This window comes from Patagioenas fasciata, chromosome Z (assembly GCF_037038585.1).
Source record: "Patagioenas fasciata isolate bPatFas1 chromosome Z, bPatFas1.hap1, whole genome shotgun sequence".
In the NCBI taxonomy this organism is placed as follows: domain Eukaryota; kingdom Metazoa; phylum Chordata; class Aves; order Columbiformes; family Columbidae; genus Patagioenas; species Patagioenas fasciata.
In genome coordinates this window covers 52,034,105-52,052,421 of record NC_092560.1, presented here as the reverse complement: position 1 = coordinate 52,052,421, position 18,317 = coordinate 52,034,105, and the positions used below count along the sequence as shown (strand labels likewise).

Genomic DNA, 18,317 nt, shown 5'->3' with positions numbered 1-18,317 from the left:
ACATATTAAACACATTAAAAATTGCCTCTGCTTCTTTTAGCATGTCATTTAATACTCCTAACTTCTGAATGATTAGCCTGTATTTTACACTCAAAATGCATCCCACAAAAAAGCACTAAACAAATGTAATTATACTTTCAGTGTATTATGCTATTGTCCAAAATAAAGCACACTCCTTCTCCATCCTAGCCTAAGGAAAAAGGGAACTTGGTGATCACCAATAGGTTTAGGTTCCCACAATCTTGTTACAGACATTTGCAACTGATAGGACTCGGCATTCTCAACATACCAGAGGTGGATTCACCAATCATATAAAGAAAAAAAAATTACATTATTCATCACTATCAGTCATGTTAAAAAAAAATATTAAAAGTTGCATTCAATAAATTGCTTAAGCACTGCTAAGAGATCTTGCGTTTCCTAAACTGCCCAACTGATATGTAGATATGAAGGAAAACATGGATGGAAATAAGTAAATGATAAGTCTAAGATGATAGCTTAAATGAATACGACAGGTAGCTTCTATGAGTATTCATCTACTTTGTCCAAAAATAAATTATATACTTGAAGATGGTGCCTAAAATGAGCTTTCAAACACTACTTATTGCAATATTAAAATGGTCAAACCACTCCAGCAAGCTGAAAAGTATGTCCTGAACAGATGTTTCTTCTCCACTTGCAAGGAAGATGGGAGGAAGAGCAACTGAGGAAACAAGAGATGTCAGCCATGAGATAACATGTATTAACTCTAGACAAGGGAGGTTTACCTCTGCAAAAACACTTAGACCATTAAAATTACTAAAGTAGTGTTCAAAGCTGTGGCTGCATTTTAGTCATGTTCTTCCATTTTCCCTTTCTTTTTCTATCCCTGCCTCACGCTAGATGAAACCTCTGGGGAAAAAAAAAAAAAAAAGCCATTTTCCACACAGATATCCTGCACAGAGCCAAAATACAATCTGAAAAAGAACAACTACACTTCAAAATACTTGAAAAATAAATATTTCAAGTTGACACATTTTATGTTTTTTAATAGGATTCTTACAGGTATTTTTCTTCACGAGTTACTGGCTTGACATGTTGCTGATGCTTATTTCACAGAACCAAATTAAGCTGACTGCAACGATGCTGAGAAGTCATAGAGCTCAGAAAAGAACAAATTCATAAGGGTGAAGAGTAACTGTCTGAACTTTCTGAGCTGATGACTTCTCCAAGCTTAAAATAAGTAATGAAAAAATTCAACCATATGATATTGTTATGCAATTTGTTTCATGTCCCCAGTCAAAAAGTTACTTATAACTTTATAACGCCTTATACCTACGCTTGAGTTAGGTACATTTTCCATGTCATTTACAGAACAACTAAACAGCTAAACATTAGCCCAAATGCATCCTGGTTTATTTATACAGTTCTACAGGATTTCTAGAGCTGACATTCAGCACTTGTAGTATGTAAGTCAAAGGATAAGTTTGTAGTAACAGTTTGAGATTTAGCCTTAATAACTCTGAATCTATTTAAAGCCTCAGGGAAATTATTAGCCAATGATACACTAGAAGTGCTCAAAAAAAATAGTAGGCAGCTGGCAGCTCTCACTAACTAAAGATATGCTTATGTAACAAGAATCGCATCCATTGAAATAGGTGACAATTTTTACCAATGAGTCACATGCCTTTTAGGATATTAACTCACTTTGAATTATTTGAGAAAGGATTATAAAATATTAAGTCAAGTTTTCTTTAATTCCCCTAGCTAGTAAATAACACATTCAAATTACAGCACAGATAGGATATTAAACTGAAAAATATTTCTTATATAGACTCTTTTGGCAAGCTATGGCTTAAGTTTCCTGCTGTTCTTCCTCTGTAACTGAATGGCAACTACAATATATTATGAAATTCTATATATTGCAGTTAAGTATATAATTAGAAAATTCTGGTGAATGATATGTGATAAAAATAATTTTTCAAATTCATGCTAGGAAAGTTCAAACACATGAATTCTAAAAAAGTATAATACATAATATTTTTAAAATCCATTTTAAATATTCACTTCTCTCAGGATCTTCTCTCAGGATTCATTGACAACAAACGTTAATACAGTCACAGAACTGCAGAATGGTTGAGGCTGGAAGGGACCTTTAGACGTCATCTGGACCAAAACCCCTGCTTATTTGTGCCCTGCGCCCTTTGCCTCTTGGAAGGAAGAAAAATTTTATATATTCAAACTGATATGATCCACAAAATAAAATCATGTCAGACATATAATAGTGTTGGTTACTGAATTCATGCCATATCTCTTCAGGTCTTCTTTCCAGCAGTTTGCTTTTTTCATGTTGGTAGACTTGGAGATTCATTGTGTTTCTCCTCATACCCCCTCTTTCATCCTGAACTGAAAGTAGCTCGCTAAAATAACATAGCACTCACTTTGATGTCATGCAGTTACATATCTGTCTACTGTTAGCAGTCCCTTACATTAGAATCCTACCTTAGTTCCCACTTTCGATTGTGACGTTAAAAGCAGAAAGCCAGCAAAAATGATATTGAATACCAAGGGCTAGGATACTGGCTATATTTTTTAAACATTAAAACAGCTGTTACAGGTTGGGACTGCATTAAGGTTTCTCTACTTAAACACTTTTGAGGCCTTGAAAAACCTACAAACATGCTCCAAATTTCTTTCCAGTATAATTACTATTTAAATAAACTCACTCTTACCAAGTTAAATACAGAATTCAACTCATTATAGAAACCAGTTAGCAATCTTTTTATCACTGCTTTTTCATCTTGCAAGAGCTTAGCAGTCCAACCTCAGTAAACTAATTATGCTCTTCAGTGTATGTACATGCCTAAATATGTATAAAATGATCAAATACTTCTATTTGACTACAGAGAACATATTCTGATTTGTGCTTCATTTTTGACTTCCACAACGCTCATTAGTTTCAGGAGAACAGCCATAAGAACAGAAACTTAGAAAATTAATTTAAAAAAATAAAAAATAAATGCTAATAACACAATCTTGAAAAGCTAGGCTACTGCAAATGAATGCCTCCAACTTTCAAATTAATGTGAGTAACCACTAAGACTACAACAGCATTTAAAATCTACAACCCTCACAGTTATCTTGCTAATTGTTAGCCTCCCTCCCCTATTAAGAGATAATTGTCCCCCGCCAAAAAAAAGAACCAAAGCAATATACTCTTTTCTTGTTCCTTTGCCTGAACACTAGAAAACAATCTCCAAATCCAGGATCTTATTTAAAACTTTGCTACTTGCCAAGTTTCTATTGCCCAGATTTTTTTCCTTTAAGCGGAAAGGGAAAAAGAGGAGAAGAGAGAAGTCACTCTTAAAAGCATGCATTTTTCTTGTTCTGCCTTTAACACTGGTTTTCTCAGCATTAGCTTCCAGGAACTGAGGTTTGTTTTCTCAGTTTTTTTCTGATGACAAGTCATGTTTTGATGTCATATCAGGCTGCATCAGTCATGCAGCAAATACAGTGAAATGCTGAAAAACACTTCTCCCATCAAAGCCATACTTACAGCAGTGAAGAATTTAAAAGAAGTTTCACATGAAAAGATCATGCCTGCATAGTCTAGGAAAAAAAAATAAAAGGTACAACATTAATGGCCAATTTAATCCCTACAATAATTCTGGTTATTCAGTGGAGCTAAGCACAATTAATTTCTGATGCTTGTCCAAGAAGGAAATTTCAGTCTGTTTTGTGTTGTTTTATTTTTAGAGTCTTTGAATAAAGAGGGGATGTCTCAAAACCAATATGCAAAAGCCAAAACCAATAGATTTGAGCAACAGAACTGTGCATACACAGAAGTGAAACCAGAATATACACAATTCTGTACACAGAATTCTTTAAAATCTGTCCCACTAGCTGACTAAAAGTAATATCTCACTGCAGCCATAAAGTAGAGCTTTCAGAGTTTCACATTTAAAGGTCTCCTTACAAAGAATCAAGAGTGTAATTAAGATAAAAAATGCTTTTAAACTTGGAGAACTTTGAAAAATAAGAGCCTTCATACCAGTAAGACAGCAACAACATGTTTGAAGAGTCTCATAAAATCAGGAACACTAAAACACAGTATTTCTGAAATAGATATTGCAAACAACCTGTTACACACCCAGAAAGAAATAAAGCAGGGGAATAAATGAGGCTTGCAGCTCCAGAAAACCCAGATGATGCAATACTCATTCCTAAGACACAGAACATGATCACAGCTGCGTGTTCTTTTCTTGTTCCATCTGATCAGGTCCACTGTGACAAGTTCATCCAAATGGCACTGCTTTGAAACCCTTAAAATGATCTTGACAGAAGCTGTTCAGTTCCTCTTTCTCCAGAAAAATTCTTCATAGCCTTTTGAAATTGTTTGTTGGCAAGGAAGGACGGCCTCTGAGATCATAAAACCTGAACAGTGGCACCACACTAGAAGCGGAACTGATAAGATCAGTGCAAAAATGTTCTAGTTGCCCTAACATATGGGATGTCTTTACTTCTAAACAAGGAATTGAAAAAAACCCTGAACAACAAACCAAGAAATCAGGCCCCTAAAATTCACAATAGTTTAAAAAATAGATTTTTTTCGTGTATTTGAATATATTTACTCCCAGCTCTTTACATCCTTTAGGTCTTTGCAGCAAATGTACTACTGCAATGACGACAGCTAGAAATCTTGGAATCCTCAGCATTCGGCCACCATGAAAGATGTGCCAGGAGTGACAGCCTTCGACACTGGATTTGGAGATTTTAAGAAAACCAGACAAACAGGAGTCACAAAACATGACATTGCAGTGGGAGCTTGTAAAATGGGGGAATGTGAGAGTGCAGCAGTGCTGAAAGGGAGCTGGCGTGTTTGGGGATGGCATTGCTTTGCAAAAACAGAGCAGGGCTGGTTTTGAGAGAGGAGGAGCTACTAAGAACAAGTTCATGTAGTTTATATAGTGGGAGAAAAAAGAAAGAGGCAGTGATGTCATCTGTCCACTAGGATTTCTGGCTTCAGCAGAGAAGGCTGTAATTAACTGGGAGCAATTGAGCAATCAATACCACTTCAGGCATCTAGTCCTTGCTGTGTTGCAATCACTTGTTCTCAGAGACAGATTCTGCTGCCATTGACAAATATAGGCTTCCATTCCCCAAGACAGAGTGATTACTGATGGAGAAAGAGCAGCTGTACAAGAAGGTAGTTATTCCATGATCTATAACATCCATGTATTGTGCCTGGCGCTCTTACTCATACACCCTGCTGAACAGTTTTCATAATCATTACAGGCCAAAAAAATATTGTTATGCTCTGATGGTAGAAATCTTAGGAAAAACATCAGCGACTGCTGATGGAGAAGGCAGTCACCAGCAACTGTACAGATTATTGCAACACCGTTTTTCCCAGGCCTTGTGAAAGACAAGTTTGCTTCCAGAACTACCCAAAACGTTGTTGCAAAGATGACTAACCTAACAAGTCTTCTTGAAAGAGGGTTCTCTCTACTGGAACACTTTTCCAAGCATTATATGTTTTGTTTTCCCTTCCCCCTCTTCCACTGTATGCTCTCACACAGCCATGCAGCAGGAATGGCAATGACAGAGTATCCATGATTATTCCCCACGTTAAATTTTCAGGTGAGAATTTATGAGCTTTCTCTAATGGTATCTCACAGAGGTAGGGTGGGTATTCCCGCAGAAAGCCATTATCTTCTTTCTATCTCCTCCTACAAAATATGTGAAAAGCCATAGCTGAACTAATCATATTGATTAATACTGCTTTCCTGTGCTTCCAGTTAATACTCACCCATTGATTTTTGTCTTATCCTTACACCGCAAATCACTGGGGATATTCTATGGTATCTGGTACAATATGGTCCCAATACCGAATAATATAAATCATTTTGAATCACAAAATATGCACGGAAGCAACCTGTGGATTTTTTTCTCTTCACCACCCAGTTACTGAGACTATTCCACTTTCCAGCCTGAGGTATTTTGTTCTAAGCAGCAATGTAAATACTTGTATAAAACCTAGGAAGCCTGGTGGTAGGCTATGGTTGCCCCTAAAGCAAAATTAGACAGCTGTGTACAGACTCTCTCAGCTGCTGTTTTCAGCTTTGCTTTTTCCTCCTGAACTATAATATTTCACATACAGAACTTAAAAAGGCCAAGTCCATTTCACATTATTCGCCTCACCCCACCCAGTCCCTGCAATACTTCAATACTTAAGATTTGCACTTCCCTCAGGGACATGCTGTAGCACCCATCTGCTCACAAGACAAACACATTCAATGAAGGGAAAAACAGCATATTTAACATAAAATACTTTGTGTATATTTCTTAAACGAAGGGACTCAAGGAGTCACACTTATAGATTTATAATTACCATTTCTTGTCTATTTCTGAAATTTCTGCCTTGCACTTTTTTGACTTTGCCTTAGCTGTAGGTTTTCCCCTCCTCTGATGCCCCAGATACTTGCTCCTTTAAAATCAGTCAATTATCAATCAAATTCACTTTGGGTCACAAAATTGATTTTAAAATCACCTTCTTGAAAACAAGTGTGACACGACTGATTTAATATTGCTTCTCTTTCTTTTCTGGTAAGCTGCCATCTCTTTTATAAAGACTTTGAATACAGTATTGTTCAGGATGTTCACTTTAACAGCTTGTTGCTATCCAACCTGTTAAAATAGTTGTTTTGTACTAGTAACCACCATCTTCCATCTCTGGAGAATGGATTACATTTCACAAAAGTTAAAATAAGCTTCATGCCCTAACAAAGCCTCTTAGCTCCCACAGTAAATGCCATCACAATGCAGTGACAATTCAGTGCATTCACTGAGTGTCAGAATTGGAAATTGCTCCTGCAAGGAAATTTGAAATGTCCCTCTGAAGCTGTAACAAAGCATTACTCAAACTCAGCCCTTACCTATGGTAACCAAAAACTAAAACTCTCGATGTGAAACTGGCATAACACTTCAGATGTCTAATGCAATGTGAATTTAAAAAAAAAAAAATAAAAGTTACAGTATTTCTAACATTTTCATCAACAAACCACTTATCATTTTACCAAGTTTCATGAAAGAAACTATTTATGGAAAAAAAAAAAACAAGTTTGCTGTAACACAAATACAATTGAAGGGCGCAGGTTAAAAAAAATCCCAAAACTTGAATAACCTAAAAAGGAACCTGAGAAGTATCAGCATAGCAGGCTGACCACACACCACTTGCGCTATTCAGCTAGCCAGCTAGCAAGTTTTCATTAGAAACCAAAAGTAAAGACCCTGCATTTTCAATACTGCTTTGAATTATGTCCAAAATACACTATAATAATGAAAAAAAAAAATCTTATTGATAAGACATTATTCTTTTTTTTTTTCTTTGCACATAAAGAAAGAATCCTTACACAAAAAAGTACAGCTTTACCTATTCTGAAGTCATCAGTGGAACTTTAAGTCTGGAACAGAGTTACATGCTTCCTGAGCTATGACAAGGACTTTACACCACATCTTGCCTTCAGCATCTGGGTTTCCTATAAAAAAAAGTCACGTATCAATCAATCCCTTTCTGTTGCACACTCCATTTACTTTCTGGAACAAGACCTCTGTGTTGGATGCAGGTGCCCAGGTGCTGGCAGGTGGCTGCAAGGCAGCCTCTGTGAGGCGAGGCTGGGGCTGCCCCATGACAGACACAGTCACTCCACCCAGCTCTGACTGACCCACTGCAAGACACAGCTGAGCCCCGCAGTCAACATGGTGGCATCTCTACGAGAACATATTCAAGAAAGGGTAAAAAATGCTGCCCAACAACAGCTGGGAGGGAGGAGTATGAAAGAAACACCCCTGCAGACACCCAGGTCAGTGAAGAAGGAGGGGAGGAGATGCTCCAGGTGCCAGAGCAGAGATTATACTGCAGTTTAAGGAGAAGACCATGGTGACGAACATTGTTCCCCTACAGCCCATGGAGGACCACCTTGAGCAGATATTTACCCTGCATCCTGTGGAGGACCCAAGCCAGAGCAGGTGGATGTGACCTGAAGGAAGGTGCAGCCCATGGAAAGTCTGCACTGGAGCAGGCTCTTGGCAGGAGGTGCAGCCTATGGAGAGAAGCCCAGGCAAGAGCACGTTTGCTGGCAGGACCTACAAGCCCTGATGAGGACCCAAGCTGAAGCAAGGAAAAAGCATAAGGAGAAAGGAGCAGCAGAGACAGAGCATTAGGATTGACTACACCTCCCATTCCCCATCACTCCTGTACTCCCCACTTCAGGGGAGGAGGTAGAACCATCAGAAGTAAAGTTGAGCTTGGGAAGAAGGGAAAGGTGAGGGGAAGGTGTTTTAGGTTTTGCCTTTGTTTCTCCCCGTTCACCTAACTTCCCCAAATCAAGTCTGTGTTACTCATGATGGTACATGTTGAATGATCTCCCTGTCCTCATCTTGAGCCACAAGCTTTTTTATTTTGTTTTCTCTCCTGTCCTGGTGAGGAGAGGGAGTGACAGAGCAGCTGAGTGGGTGTCTGGCAGCCATGCAAGGTCAACCCACCAAAGCTTGTTTACTTTTGCTGCAAAGTAGGTTTGCTGTCATCATAACAATTATCTTAAAGAAAACCCACAAGGAAATGTTTTAATATAATTCTTAGCATTTTAAGTTTTATAGAATGAGCTATTGTCTTTTCAAAGGGAAAATATTTTATAAAGCATAGACTCAAGCAATTTTAGTATTTCTTTAAAACTGAACTGCCCTTAAAAAAATCAGAAACCTCAAAAGCCATTCCAATTCTCTTATCCCATGCAACAGCCAAAAAAAGAGTAAGAATACAACCTAAATCATCCAAGTAGTTAAATGGTCACTAGAGACAAACTTATTCTGAATCTAATGAGATATAATTAGGAAGATTAAATCTAAATAAGGGTCTTTTAAAGAACAGTCCACAAGTAAATACCTCTTTACAAAGCTTCTGGTTATCATCAAAACCAAATAGAGAAACACAGATTTTGAACTATCAAAGATGACTTCTCACTGTAAAACATTTTTACACTATTATTTATTTCCTCCCAAAATTACTTAAAATTACAATTACAAAAATACAAAGTAGATTTATACCTAATAGATTTACACTAATAAATAAAAGGAAAATGTAATCTCCCTATTAGAAGAAACACCAGCCAACTTGAGCACCACCATTAGACTTCCCTTTTAGACTTAGCACCACCCGCTTAGCCTTTCCTATGCCTGTGTGGTCTAATCAGCTTTTACAGACTTAGGTTAGATTTAGGAAACTGCCAACTACTGAAACATATCCATTGCCCTTACTTTGGTAAACATTTTACCAGCATTTTACCACTGTAAGAAAACATTCCTGGCAAGAACCATAAGCAGTTTCATTATCTTCATTTGAATTAAGAATGAATTGCCTTTGAACCGAGCTTCAAATAAATGACAAACTCATTGCTGAAACAGTGAGGGCCACGGTACAGAATTAAGACCATTCTGCACATCCAGCATGTCTTACTCTAGAAGAGAACCCTACTTTCCAAATATCCATCACAAAATCCTTTGTGTACTAATGCCAAATCAACATCTAAAGTCTTTAATAAGAAAGTGTATATAGCAAATTCCCTGGTGTATTCCTGTTCCCCATACACACCGCAGGGGAAGTGGCAGAACAGTGTTATCAGCAGATCTCATAATGTTCAGCAGATTGGCTGTAACATTTAACAAGGCCCATAAATTGAGAGTCTGCAACTGAAGGGAGTGCCTTGGATCACATCTGACTTCAGACAATGATCACATAGTCAGGATTTTGTTCTGATGAATGAACTCCTACAAGTATCAGCATTCTGTAATACTCCATTAATGAATTATGAGTTATGAAAACCAACAGTTGCTAAGGAAAATCCCATTAGTGCTACTGGTGCTAGCCATATAGCCCAACAGTCAGATGTTAATGGAAGTTCTGGACTGGATTGTTAGAAGACGTAGAGTGACTTAGAGGGCCTCTCATTCCTTGTTCTCAAGGCTACTTGGATTTCTTGGACCTAACTGTTTTGATAGGTGTTGGTTCTTTCTTGTGCCTTGTTCATGTTTACCCAGTCTTGGAAAACGGCAGTTTTTAGACATAACCATCTACCAAACAGTCTTGCACAGGTTACTCACATCATGTCTTTGAACTATCTGTAGTAGTTTCTTCCACTAGGAGATGAGGGAACCAGTAAACCCAGTTACAGCCAATGCTGAGGGTAACTTCACACAGATAATGTTTCTGCCATTCTCCATCTATTCCAACTGCTAAGAGCATTCTCCTTTCCCTGGAAACCTCTTCAACCAGTGCTGCTTCTGCCCCTTCTCATCTATTCATTTGTATGTGTCTGTACAAATTACTAACTTAAAAACAAGTAAAATGCTTCAAGGTGATTAAAATATCATTGGTCCATAAAAAAATTCAAAAAGTGCAACAAACCTTTTAACTTACAGTTTTATTTATTTAAGTTTTAGGAGAACAACAAGATTTTTCATCATGATTAAACCCATAAGAAGCTCCAGTTTTAAACCCATTAGAATGTGTGAATGAATGCCACATGAAATATTGTAAACTAGATTTGTGACTATTCCATCACTAAGTTGCAAGGATGGTTGAAAGTGCAAAGAGATGGCTTGGAAGGGAAAGATTACTTTGGCAGGGGGAGGAGTCTTTTTTTTTTTTTTTTATGATGGTAGGCATAAAGAAAGAGAAAAAGAAGCATGGGGGAGCAATTAATGTAAATCAACGGAATGGCTCTAGAGAAGAGAAAAAGCATATACTATACTACATTATAAACACATTATCCTTATACACACACAAACACTAAAAATATCTTTTTAATGGGTCTCTGAGCAAACATTGCTTCAACCAGGTTTAGCAATTGCCAATGTTTAAATTATTTTTTAAACTACAACAGAGGCTTCTTACTCCATAATCACCATTTCATATCACGATGTAATTTATAACTTTAGGCATATAGGTTGAACTTATCACATATATTATAACACAACACTAAGAACAAAATCCTTATGAATAATACTTCAGATATAAATGTTTGCTCATGTATTTTTGCTTTTTCTAATAGTGGTTAAATAATTATTCCAGTAAACATTTCAAGAAAAAAAATACAAAAAAAGTTTTGTCCGAATTCTGGTCATCTTTCAAACAGGACCAGGATTGCCAGAGTGGTATTTTAGAGCCAAATGCAAGATGAGTGAACATAGGATCCATGCACACCTGAAAGAACTCTGCATCAACCCACATAGAGGGGGTGGTTTGTGGCACACTGGCTCCACCTGCCCACAGCCCATCAAAACAGTCTTGTTTTTACATATACCTATTACCTCAACGACCTTCTCATAAACTACCAGCATTTGACCAACACAAAGCCTCATTCCCTTTTAAATCTGTTGGTCTTGTCCTTCAAGGAATCTCCTATAGCTGAAGACTTGATATTTTACCCTCTAGCCAGTGCAGAATACTAAAGCCACAGTGGGGTTTGTAGTATTCAGTATTCAGCCTAACTCATTACCACAGAGAAGTCACAGCATATTGGTTTATGAAGTATTATGAAAGATGAGTACTACATTAAAATCCCAATGAACTGTAACAAACCCTTGACAGAATGATAATGTTAAGATGATAGCAATACTCTTTCAGTCCAACTGCAATGACATATTCATCTTTATACATGATTTAAAGTTTATCATCTTACATGGATGTTGTCTTTCTGAGACTGTTCATAGAGCAGTTTCTTTTAATTTTGAGCACAACATGAATGCATAATGAGAGAATGAGCCATAGGAAAAGTAAATCCTGGAAACCTTTAGAAACAGACAATGGCAAATTTAGTGCATTAAATCCTAGCACTCCAGTATATTTATTCAGTATGGTTGTAAGATTTAATTTCAAAAGCTCTGAGTAGAGTGGACAGTCCCTACAGATGTGGCTGTTATGTAACACACCGTGTAGGAACACAATGCATTTGAACAACACAAAGCAATGTGTTAATGAGTTATTTGTATAAGCTCTTTGTACAGTGAGGGAGTAGGTTCTAAATGGTATCATTTAAAAAGCAGATCAAGATGGTACAAAGCTACAGAATGCAATCTTGCACATGCTGTAATGCTAGCATTTATCTGGAAGACAGATCTGACAGATGTTGTAACAGCAAACTTTCAAGCTCCTGGAAGGAAAAAAAACGCAATAATTATCCATAAAAGCTTAGTGAAAAATTTTCTTCCATTGGTTCTACTAAAAAGTAATTAGTGCCTGTGCAACTGCCAAAAATTGGCAATTAACGTTGCTACATAGCAGAACACTGGCACTTAATCTGGTTAGTGTTCTCAAGAAACCCTCTAGTGCACTAATGTTATCTGTCTATCCATCTATGTTAAGTACTTACACGGACCCTATTACCATAATATATAGGCATTTTACAATCTTCAGTGCAGTTATTTTTACAACAGCCAGGTGAGGTCAGGGAAATACAGTCAAAGTGCACAGATGTGGAGCTGAGTTTAGGCTGTAATGTTATACAGCATTTCACTTTCAAAGTCCTTTGTCAGGAGGTATTTCAGGGTGCACTATACTTGCAATAAAACCTACAACTAGGTCAACCAAGGAAAAAACCATTAACTTCAGGGTTTCATTTTACATATAAAATTCATTTCAGATGTTAAAACGGTTTTCAAAAAGAATTTACTGCAGCACAAGTTTGAAGCCTGAACCAGGGCTTGTTCTAGATGTTTTCTATAATAACAATACCCAGCTCTCACTGAATTTAAAACTAATTCTCATTCATCTATTGAAACCGTAAAGATGGTCTTTCAGTGGAAGGACAGCAACAGTTGAGCAAGAAAGTTGACAAATGAGCCATGAACACGCCAGACTTTCAACACTGCCACAGTGATCATCTAGAGAGGTGACCAGAAGATCTGAAAGACACAGACTGCACTTGTGCATGGGTTTGCGTAAAGAACAGACAGGAGTACAGGAGTACACTCAAATCAAAATTGTGCTAAACTCCCTAACCCATTGATTTGTCACCTCCAAATATAACAAAAACATTAAAAAAAAAAAAATCCACTTCCCTGTCTCTCCAAGTTGTGACAAGCTTTTCAACATATTTGAAACGAAATGCATCATCAACTTCAGGTTTACGCTGCAACATAATTCAGGAATGAAAAACATTTTGGAACAGTAACTAAACAGCATCTTCCCTAATGGAGTATTATGCCAGAAGCTGTATTGCCTTTATAGTAAGAAATAAAATGCTGATAATATCCAGTAAAAGAAATAAAATAACACCAGAGATAGAGTGAGTATTGCAAAATATTCATATCTTCATTTTCAATGTCCTTTTACTACACAAAAAGTACAGTACAAGAAAGTTATATGTGCTGTGGAAACAAAGTAGAGTGTATTACATAGTTCACCTATGGAATAAATTCCATTTTCGCAATATGCTTAGTTTTTTATGGATTTCAATTTACAGTTTTAGAAAGCATCTACCCTAGTTACTTTATAGCTTTGCTTAATTAAAATTCCAGTGAAAAGGTGTAACCAGTCTGTTTCCACAACACACATTACAAAGAAGAGAAAGTAAATTCCACTTTCTTGGGTTTTCCTCCTTAAAAAATAAAATAAAATTTAAAATAATGTAAAAAATACTTTCTTCTGAAAGTGTCCAAGATCATCTATCCATAATTAGGAAATAAAAGATTATCTTTGAGTGTCATAGTATCTTTAAAGGTGATTAAAGAGTGCACATTTCTTCAAGAGCATGACTGATTTTTTAATGAAAATAATTCAGATTATCTTTGAGCAGTGAGATAAAACAAGACTGAAACTTAAAACATGAGATTTTTTAAAAAATTTAGAGTGTAGGAGAAAAAATAATACCTCATTCGGTAGTAAAAAAAATGTTGATTTAATACTATGCAATTCAGATCATTTAAAACAAATGTTTACAGTCATTTAATCAATCACAAGTAAAAACATTTCCATAGACTGATTAGACTCAACAGATCCTGAAATATCTTCTAAATATCTAGCTACTTATACCTGATGCTTTTGTGATCCATGAGCATTACATAAGCACTAGAAGATTCTTCTGCAAAAGGTTCTGGGAAAGAGATCCTGAGAACACAGAACAACAAAAATAAAGAGCTGAAAATCTCTCCCCAAAATAGAGCTAGCTTTTTGGTAGTGTTTTCTTCTCTAATGCATACAGATTTCGACTTCAGCTGAACACAATTAAAAGACAGACACACTACTACACTTCTTCATAATTCAGTTAGTTAATTTCAGCTACCTGTTGACTTATTTTGCATAAACCAACTCAGAACTTGCCATTTTTAGTGGCCTCATTTCAGTCAGGAATTTGGTTTTAGATATTAGTTTCAGTATATACGATTTGGTGTTCCTAGACCACTTAAAATAAATGCAAAATTTGCATCCCTTTAGTGTCCTTTCTACCGAAGTCTAAAGCATAAAAATTAGGGTAAAAACTAGAGGCACTGAGTTAGAATTGCCCCTACAATTTTAGTTGGAGCCCCTAGCACATACACTTTATGGTCCAAACTTTGATTGCACAATACTTTCAATATAAGCCACCCCTGACTGAATGGAAAATGTCAAGTTGGCCTGAGACTAGACGAATTTCATTTCGTAAGAGAGCCCTGGACTACTGTGTTGGAAGGTACAAAAGAAACTGAGACTTAAAAAAAGAGAGAGGAGTGGGGAGGGGGAGGTGGGATGGAGGGAAATGATCCAGTAGCTAAATCAATAAACGGGTGTCAAAAATACCATGATTCTACCCCTGCCTCTACCACACACCTTGGTGATGACATAGGAAATCACTACCATCAGAAGGGTACCTACCTTGCAGATGTGTGCTCATTGTTTTCTGACCTGAAATGTTCATCTCTGATTTGCCAAAGATAAATCTATTACAGCTGAACTCAGTGGAACTATGAAGTCCTTAATACACTGAAAAATGAGGTTTCTATTGTTTCCCATTTGGCACCCTCTGGTCTTGTATCTGTGTGCTGGAGATAATACCCCCTCCCCTCATAAATGTATTATGAAAATAAATTCATTAAACACTTATGAGACTTTAGAGAACCATAATGATGCTTATCACAGAGAAGCCCAATAGGAAATTAATTCTCCATTTAGAAAAAATCATGCTATGTGTAAGGCATGGGCTACCACACCAAATAATTATAACAACATAGTATCACACAGCTATTTACAGCGCAAGCATGAACCCTTATGAAATACTCTCAGTAAGGCAGAGTCTCATATAAAACAGTTATGGGAACGCAACTGAAAACTGCATCAAAACCAATAAAGCAAGCAGGTGCAGAGAGCAGCAATTAGTTTGTGTAGTGGGTGTGGCAGCTTGTGCAGCGAGGTGCAGAGAGCACTTGTTGCTTGTCATTTCCTCCGACTTATTGCCAGCGTCCCAAACTGCTGATGACCATGGTCGCCTCCAGAAGGAGAGCATGTCTCAAGAAGAGTGTGGCAATGCAGACTGAGGTTCTGTCCCGAACGGTGGCTGTTCAGGTCTCCGGCTCCAGGGAGTGCCAGAGCCTGCTGCTGCCGGCGGAGGGAGGCCAGTACTCTACTTGTGTGAGGTGTGAGCAGGTGCAAGATCTGCTTGACATGGTTGTGAAACTTAAGGAGGAGGCTGAGACGCTGAGGTCCATCAGGGAGTGCGAAAGGGAGATCGACTGGTGGAGTAACACCCTGATGTGCCAGTTGGAAAGGCCCCAGGGAGGTACCCCCAAAAAGGAGATGGACCTCCTGCCCTCTCGGACAGAGGCAGAGATCCTGAGACAGCCCCACCCTTGTCGCTGTCGGGCAGAGGTAAGCGACCTAAAAGAAGACAAGGGTTGGAAGCGTATTCCAGTTTGGCATCACGGACAGCCTCCCTCCCTGCCTGCTTCGCCTCCCCAGGTGCCCCTCTGTAATAGGTTTGAGGCCCTGGATCTTGAAAGAGAGGTAGGTGAGGAGGTGGTGCCAAGCGTGCCTACAAGATCACATAGGAAGAGGTGGTTGACTACACAACTGAAGACTGCTTCTGATAAGAAAGAAAGAAGGGTGATTGTAATAGGAAATTCCCTTCTGAAAGGAACAGAGAGCCCAATATGCAGGGTTGACCCTCATCTTAGGGAAGTCTGTATGTCTGAGGTGGGTTGCAAACTGGCTTAAGGAGAGAAGCCAGAGAGTGGTGGTCAATGGTGCGGAGTCCAGTTGGAGGCCAGTATCTAGTGGAGTGCCACAGGGGTCAGTGCTGGGGCCAATATTGTTCAATACATTCATTAACGATTTGGACGAGGGAATTGAGTGTACTATCAGCAAGTTTGCTGATGACACTAAGCTGGGAGGAGTGGCTGACACGCCAGAAGGTTGTGCTGCCATCCAGCGGGACCTGAAAAGGCTGGAGAGTTGAGCGGGGAATAACCTGATGGAATTTAACAAGGGAAAGTGTAGAGTCCTGCATCTGAGCAGGAACAACCCCAGGTTCCAGTATAGGTTGGGAAATTACATATTAGAGAGCAGTGTAGGGGAAAGGGACCTGGGGGTCCTGGTGGACAGCAGGATGACCATGAGCCAGCACTGTGTCCTTGTGGCCAGGAAAGCCAATGGCATCCTCAGGTGTATTAGAAGGCGGGTGGTCAGTAGATCAAGAGAGGTCCTCCTTCCCCTCTACTCCGCCCTGGTGAGACCACATCTGGAATATTGTGTCCAGTTCTGGGCCCCTCAGTTCAAGAAGGACAGGGAACTGCTGGAGAGGGTCCAGCGTAGGGCAACAAAGATGATGAAAGGAGTGGAGCAATTCCTTATGAAGAAAGGCTGCGGGAGCTGGGTCTCTTTAGTTTGGAGAAGAGGAGACTGAGGGGTGACCTTATTAATGTTTATAAATATATAAAGGGTGAGTGCCACGAGGATGGAGCCAGGCTCTTCTCAGTGGCAAACAATGATAGGACAAGGGGTAATGGGATCAAGCTGGAACACAAGAGGTTCCACTTAAATTTGAGAAAGAACTTCTTCTCAGTGAGGGCGACAGAGCACTGGAACAGGCTGCCCAGGGAGGTTGTGGAGTCTCCTTCCCTGGAGACATTCAAAGCCCGCCTGGACACATTCCTGTGCGACCTCACCTAGGTGTTCCTGCTCCAGCAGGGGGATTGGACTAGATGATCTTTTGAGGTCCCTTCCAATCCCAAACATACTGTGATACTGTGATACTGTGATACATATCCTAAGCTTAAGTTGCATCTCCTATTTTAAAAGCAAACCAAAACAAGGGGAAAAGATCAACTCCATCATTTGGCACCATGTACATTATTATAAGATCACTGGTACACGAATAACCAACATAATTGTCAGTTGGGATATGAAGCATCTGAGAGAGTGATGGACCTTTCATTAGAGGGCTTCACAAATTTAGAAACGAACACGAGAGAGACTCCAAGATCCTGGGACGTCAGTACATGGATGCTGCTCAAAACTCTCAAACTGACATCTTGTTCCCAAGCCCTCAAACATGCACATCTCTCATCACAGCCTTATTATCATATCGGGTTTGCATTTACAGTCATTCTCCCATCCACATCTCCCAACTTTTCCTTATGCAAAAGTAAATTGTACTTCTTTCCACCAAGTTAGCTCAGCAGAGTGGCATGGTTTACTCAGGGGAGGAGGGAAAAAAAAAAAAATAACTCCTCCTCACTTACAAGCTGGAATCCAGGACTGAGACTTTTTATAGGAGCTCAAAGGGGGCATTTACATCCCCTTGTCTTGTCACGCAGGCTGCCATGATTTAAAAAAAAAAAAAAAAAAAAAAGAAGGAAAACAAACAAAAACCCACACCAAACTATACTCCAGCAAAAGCTAGACTCCTTTGCTAGAGTAGAAAAAGGAAGGGGGAAGAAAACAAAACACAAAGCTTTCAAACATGAAGATGGGCAAACATGATCAAAACAAAGTTTTTACTGCTCTGAAATAGATCAGCCACTTAAACAAAAATATTTCATGAAAATCAAGATTGTACAGCAAAGAAGAATATATTGTTAAAGAGATAAATAAAACTAAATTAGACTTCGCAACTGATATTAAGTAGTGAAAGATTCTTCAGATTTGCCAGAGGAAAGTAAGGACTGTGATTGCCAGCATCTTTAAAGACAGGTAGCCCTCAAATTCTAACTTGCATTAGCTTTAAAGAGTGCTGATTGAATTACTTTGCTTTTATTCCCACATTGAATACCAGTTATGCCTATCCAGCAGCAAGATGGACAACAGAAAT

At 38.5% G+C, this 18,317-nt stretch overlaps 1 protein-coding gene across 4 annotated transcripts in view; it reads right to left on the bottom strand.

Moving 5' to 3' along the window:
• PRR16 (proline rich 16) overlaps window positions 1-18,317 on the bottom strand; it is a 155,157-nt gene that overhangs the window by 121,683 nt on the left and 15,157 nt on the right. Inside the window, exon 2 of one of the 4 annotated variants that reach the window (XM_071802205.1) lies at window positions 7,412-7,517. The exons of the other annotated variants lie outside the window; for them this stretch is intronic. The gene's annotated coding sequence lies outside the window, so the exon portion shown is untranslated. The remainder of the gene's footprint in view (window positions 1-7,411; window positions 7,518-18,317) is intronic. 4 annotated transcript variants of the gene reach the window in all.